General features: G+C 38.7%; 1 non-coding gene across 1 annotated transcript; it reads left to right on the plus strand.

Moving 5' to 3' along the window:
• Positions 1-6,658: 6,658 nt before the first annotated feature.
• Positions 6,659-6,749, plus strand: MIR146A (microRNA mir-146a). The gene has a single exon (NR_034977.1). It is a non-coding gene; the product is annotated as a microRNA mir-146a (primary transcript).
• Positions 6,750-7,011: the final 262 nt, after the last annotated feature.

The following is a 7,011-nucleotide window of genomic DNA, read 5'->3' on the forward strand; positions in this document are numbered from 1 at the left end:
GAAGAGCAATTCCAGTTAGTTAACAGGCACTTAAATGACAATCCAGCTCTGTGGCGCCATAGAAAGACTCAGAAATGATTTCCTAAGGAAGGGAATAATGACAGCAACACAAAGAAACCAAGCAGATAGAAATCTGGGGTGACTGGGAGAAAGCTGAGAATTTGCATGACTCATTAACTCAGTGGCTCCAGGAACGCTGGGTTCATTTACCATTAAAATACACCATCATCTTGCAATTCAGAGAGAGACAAATGGAAGCATTGTCTGCTGGTATTTAATGTTGCTTAGTTGCTGTATAAAAAGATTTGCCTTTTGTAGTAGCAACTTACCACATCATTATGCCTGCCACCATGATTGGCTATTAAGTGCCTGGACTTAGAGAAATAGTTATTTCTAGTGTGTAGGAAGATCCCAGATGTAAGCTACTAAATGACCCCCAAAGGCAGATAAGGAGCCGGATAAAGTGGAGATGGGGGCCGTCTCAGTCTTTTAGGAAGGGTTATGTCCTCTGGGACAATTCAAAGAGGTAGATGGTAAAGTTTTATGTTTGAGGGTGGAGAGATATTAACATGATGAATGCATTATATTTATTGTTGGTGATGATGATGATGATATCTACTAGTGAGTTTGGGAAACTACTCAGTGGTAGCACCAGTGGGTAAGGTATGGTGTAAAGCACTCTTGGCTTTGGAATCATAAGTCCTAGATTCAGAGGGCAGCTGGCTGACTCAGTGGATTGAGAGCTAGGCCAGGAGATGGAAGGTCCTGGGTTTAAATTTGACCTCAGAAATATCCTAGCTGTGTGACCCAGGGCAAGTCACTTGATCCCCATTGCCTAGCCCTTACCACTCTTTAGCCTTGGAACCAATACACAGTATTGATTTTAAGATGGAAGGTAAGGGTTTAAAATAAAAAAAAAGTCCTGGGTTCAGATCCCATTTCTGATACTACTTATGTGAACTCAGGCAAAGCCATTTAGTTTTTTGGGACTGTCTTTTTTTTTTTTTTGGTAAAATAAGGGAGTTGGACAAGATGACCTCTAAAATCCCTTCTAATTCTTAATGCATGATCCATTTATCCCCAGTGACAATCAGAGAGGCAAGAACACGTCATCTACTACTATCAAAATGGGCATAATTGGATGGCTAGAGGAGCTTATTTACTGATTCTTTTGGTCTGGTCTTGCTACATCATGCCTGGCTAGGTCATATCAATTGTTGTAGAGGATGTGGTCTGCCTTTTGGTTGGGCTGATCATATCCAGCTATCTTTTGGGCATATAGCTTTTGCCTTTGGGCTCTCTGGCAATCAAATCTGGAACAGAGGAAACACGGGAAAGCAGAAGATAAAAGATGATCCATTTCGGCTTAATCAGTTAATCAGCCTAATTAAACATTAATGGTTTTGGGGGGGTCCTTTCCTTTCTCACTCTGTGCCCCTAGTTTCATGTGCTCATTTTTCTTGTGTTCGTTCATTCTTGGTTTTCAGTGGATGAGCCTTGGCAGGATGAGATGGAAGTGAAGAGAGAGAGAGAGAGATTATCTCTTGCATATTTATATTTAGTGGAGGAAGCTTTTGGGAAAATAAGCCCCAGGAAATTAATGAAAATCTTTCCCTAACTGAAGATTAATCCCATCCTTACATCTGATCTTGGCAAAGGTTTGCTGACACATCTAACCAATCATTTTGGTAAAAGTACCAGGTAAGATGATGGGCAGATATGACTTGCCTTCCAATAGACAACAACTAAATATATCCATGACTGAAGACTAAGAAGTCTGATAGGAAGTGCCAACTGAGTTTTTTAAGATCCAGAGACTAGCAGTGGGGTAGCATGAAAATCAAATTAGACTCAGTAGACCGAGATTCAAATTTTGACTCTACCACTGACTTGTGTAATGACTTTGGGCAAGTCAATAAATTTCTGCCTCAATCTCATCACCATTTTGGACTCTGGGTGATGGTCTTTTTGGTCACAACAGTTTTTGATGATCTAATGGGTTTAGGAGGGGTTGTGATCTGTCAAAGAAGGAAATGTCCACTTAGAGAATGATAGATCCTTGAAGTATTGGAGGAATAATCAGTTAATAAGCATTAAATGCTTACTGGATTAATCACTGAGACTACAAATACAAAGGGATTAAAATATAGTTCCTGCCCATAAAGAGCTTACATTCGAATGAGGGAAGAACATAAAAAGAAGCTGTAAATGTGTGTGTGTGTGTGTGTGTGTGTGTGTGTGTGTGTGTTTGTGTGATGTGTAACAAAAGTTTTTGTTACTAGGTCATGGAGATGGATGAGATAACCTGGAGAGGAACGAGATGTGGCTGGACTAGGCTCCTTCATCCAGCCTGAGAGGCCTCAGAGGCAGAAATCTGAAGCTTTCAGTGCTTTTCAAGTATGAATTCCAGAGTTGGAGTAAAGATTTAGGATGGATACCTGGCTATGATAGAGGAGATCAGCAATGTAACTTGAAGATACGAAGGTAAGTAATATATGCAATATATGAGGGTGAGTTAATTACAGGACAAATTTAAGGCTATCTTCAAAATACATGATTTCAGAAATATGATATACAAAATCATTAATTTTATAGTGCAAAAACAATGGGTACTGTATATTCAGATACTGTAATGAGGATATATGCTTATGCTACAGGTAAAAAATGTTTATGCAAAGCTAGAATTTCTCTTAGTTGTTGACTTCCTTTCACATATGGAAACACTTTAAACAAGTATAAAGTGTGATTAAAAATTTAATTTGACAAGCAATGATTAAGCACTTACTATATTCCAGTCACTGTGCTAGGATCTGGGGACATGAAGACAAAAATAAAAGTCTCTTTTCTCTACAAGAGTGGGGAGGGTGAAGATGAGGTGTGCAAAGATAAAAACCTAAAATTTATACAAAGTAATTTGGCTTTTTTGGGGGGTGGAGGAGAAGCTGGGGTGGGATATGAAGAGTGATTAAGGGCTGTTTACATCATATAGTTTGAGGTTTGGATGGAATATTACAACTTGGAAATTCACTTAGCTTTAAAAGGATTTTTGATTTATAAAGATATACCACATCAAGAACTTGTCCTTAAAAGTTTTATTCCATTAAAGGCCAAGTTGTCCTCATTAGAAGCCCATTTACTCACCCAGTAGCAAACTACATGTTTCTCTTGCCAGATGAAGTTTGCAGTAATAACAATTTTTGTGTGTCCTTATGCGTTGGCCCAAATACATCAATAGAAAGGGAAGGTTTTCTGAAAGCAAAAGTTAATTGTCTTCATTCTAGTCTTTTATTACAACACACTAGTGACTAAACCAAGAAATTTCATTATATCATTAGGGAACAGTTTGAGAAGTTCGTTTTTCAAAGGACAAATCCTACATTTGTACAACAGAGAATCACAATAAGAATTTGTGTCGAAAAAAATTAGCTTCTTATTGATTTAGGAGAACTACAGTTTTCTTGGACAATGCACTGGGGAAACTTCAGTAATGGATGTAGCTGTAGAGATGACAAATGTAAATGTTTGGTGCTTAAAAAGAAATTAAGGCCTTTCATTTTGTCCACTTGTTCCTGCTTTTTCTGATCACAAATCTCCTGGAGCCAGCAAAAGGGTTCATAACATATAGTTATTATTGGTAAATACAAGGCTATTACTTTCTGGGGAATGACATTCTAGCCTCTTTTCTGAGGCAGGGAAATTGTTCCTTCATTGCAATTTAACTTCAGTTTTGCCTGGCCGGTTCCATAGCCCCAGAAAACCATGACCTCAGTTAAGGCACCATTGTAGAGGCAAGCAAATGATGAAGAATGGTCACTGGGCAGTCCAGTGCACATTTTGATATTCAAGGTGTTAGCTCTGACATTGTTATCATCATCATCATCATCATCATCATCATCATCATCATCATCGTCATCGTCATCATCATCATCAAGGATAACATTTATATAGGGCGTACTAGACTTGGAAGAGATAATTATAATGATAGCTAATAGCTAACATTTATACAGCACTTACTATGTGCCAGGCACTGAGATAAGTGCTTTTTAATTATTTCATTTGATTTTCACAACAACCCTGAGAGGTAGATGCTCTTATTAACCCTGTTTTTACAAATGAGGAAATTGACATAATTGGCCATTTAAAAATTTGTCCTTTCTGTTTTCAAGCCATCTTTCGATCTTTTGAGCCTTCTGGGATCTGAACTTCAGAGGGCCCATCTCCTTAGAACTTCTTCGACAGACTCTGGCTTCCATGAATATGGAAATTCCATTCACCAAACACTCACTTGGAAAGGCAACACTGACTGTATGCCCATGGTCTCTGCTTTGAAATATTGCCTGCAACTTGTATTATTAGAGAGTTGCCTAGGACACTGAAAGACTTAGGGGAACTTGTTTAGGAGCACACAGACAGGATATGTAAAAGGCAGAACTTGAACTCAGTTCCTCCTGCTTCCAAGGCCAGTTTTGTCTACTATATCGTACTGACTTTCATGATGAAAGTTCCTGTAAAGTAGCCTATTCACATTGCCTTAACTTATCCAGCACCCATTTCCTCCTCAATCCCTTGCAGTTGGTTTCCATCTTTACCACTCTACTAAAATGATTCTCCCAGGTCATTAATGACCTAATTTCCAAATCCAAGTACTCCCACCCTCCCCTCAGGTCTTCTCCTGCATTTCTTGTTGACCACAGGCATCCTCAGAGGCAAAGTGAAGAGTGAACTGAATGTGGAGTTAGGTGAAATTGAGTTTCAATTCTAACATGTGTTTCTAGTCATGTGATCTTGGGCATATCATTCAGCCATTGGGATCCTGTTTTCTTATCCATCTATGGTACCTATGTTACAGGATTATTGTGAGAACCAAATGAAATAATACATATAAAAAACCTCGTCACTATATAAATATTTAACATGATAATTATTGATCTTCCTTCTGAATACTTATTTCATCTCTTGGATTCTGAGATATCACATTCATCTACTTCTCTGCCTCACTCACCATTCCTTCTTTATTTCTTTAGCTTATTTATTTGTTGCTTTCCTGTATCTGCTTTTTCTGTTGTTCAGTTGTGTCCAACTTTTCATGACCCCATTTTGAGTTTTCTTGGCAAATATATAGAAGTGGCTGCCATTTTCTTCTCTGTCTCTTTTTACAGATAAGGAAACTGAGGCAAATAGAGTTAAGTGACTTGCCTGGGGTTATACAACTTGTAAATATATGAAGCCAGATTTGAACTCAGGAAGATGAATTCTTGATTCTGAGCCTGGCACTCAATCCATTGAGCCACCTAATTTCTCTGTATAGTCGTTCCAAAATGTTCCCTACCCTTAAGATTCGGTCCTCAACTCACTTTTCTTCTCTCTTGACCTTTTCTCTACTGTCGTTTTTATTCATTCTGAAGGCTGTTCTTTATCACTCCTAAGCAGATGACTTTCAGATTGATATTTATGTACTGACCTTGTTCTTGAGCTCTGGTCTACCTTCTGTTGGATTTCCATTCTATTGGCCATCATGTCAATGGAGACTAGTTGCATGCATGTAAGCATAGATCATTCTTTCAGCATCTCTGATATGTGTTTAAGCTAGTCATAAGAATAATGTGGTATATGTAAACATTGGTTCAATGTTGGCTTCAATTGGGAAGGGGCAAAAGGATTCTCACTTCTGGCTTAAAAAAAATCTGGGCACAGCTCTCACTTGGGATGTCAGGCATCCCAGATATTCCCCTTTCCCACTATTTGCTGACTATTCCTGAGAATGGATTGGGTAGGTAGAGAGAAGAGAGTATGCATGGAGGGGTTAATACTCTTTTTGAAAATGACTTGCTTTTTTTTTTTTTTTACAAAAATGGACTCACTTATAGCATGAGGAAGTGGTAAGCATTAGAGTGCTTACAACATACTCCAAGATCGTTGGAAGAGAGTGTGCTAAAATCAACCAACAAGCACTATTAAGACATCAAATAAAATCTAATCTTGGAAGGCAGCACATGTTACCTATATCATTTATTGAATGTTAAATAAGTACTGTTTTGATAATGGTGGATGTTGGTTTAAGGATGTAACTTAAAGACCCTCTTCTTTAGTGGTATCTTGTTTTTGGAGAATTCTGGAAGGACAAGAGAATGAAAGCAGTATGGGATTGTGATAGATTCCCTATGGGAGAGTGTACTTGAGCTGAGCTTTGAAAGAACAGGGATTCTCTGGATGGGAGGTGAGGAGGTAGGACATTCCAGGAATGGAGGTCACTGTGCAAAAACATAGGTATGGGAGATAAATTGTCATAGATGGGGTAGAACAAATAAGTCAGTTTGGCTCAAATAGAGGGGCTGGTGAAAGGGAGTATGTGATGTGGCTGGCTTTTTCATCTAGAAAATGATAGGGTTAGGCAGAGTGATTCCTAGTGGTCCTTACAAATCTAAAATGCTCTGTTTCTAGACTCTCACTCTTAAAGTTACTTCCAGAGCTTGCCTCTAGTCCCCAGCAATGCTTATTACTCCTGGGCTTTTATGGAAGAGCCACAGTGCTGTGAAACCCTGCATCTGAAGATAGGCACTCTGTGTTCACCTGAAAATTTCCTTGTATCTTACAGCAAGCACGTGGAAAAAGTACCAGACTTCAAGGTGAGAAGATGGGAGGCAGAATCTAGAGAACTTGTATCTTCAGCTTTGAGAACTGAATTCCATGGGTTGTCTTTGTATCAGACCTATGAAACTCAGTTCTTCAGCTGGAATATCTCTGTCATCACAGACAAAGGGTGAACTATGAAGCCTGGAACATGGTCCTGTGGAGATCTTGGCAGATCAAAAATAAGGAGACAGACTCTACCAGAACAAGCAATGGAGGACATTTTCTAATGGAAAGAACAATGGACTTGTCAAGAGTCCTGGTTCTACCTTTGGCTATATTGTGAACTGGTGGTATGGTCTCAGCCATGTTATTTGAGATTTTTGTGTTTTAATTTCCTCACTTATGAAATGAATCAGACTTCCACTTAAATTGTACTCT

Source organism: Monodelphis domestica, chromosome 1 (genome assembly GCF_027887165.1).
Source record: "Monodelphis domestica isolate mMonDom1 chromosome 1, mMonDom1.pri, whole genome shotgun sequence".
Classification (NCBI taxonomy): Eukaryota; Metazoa; Chordata; class Mammalia; order Didelphimorphia; family Didelphidae; genus Monodelphis; species Monodelphis domestica.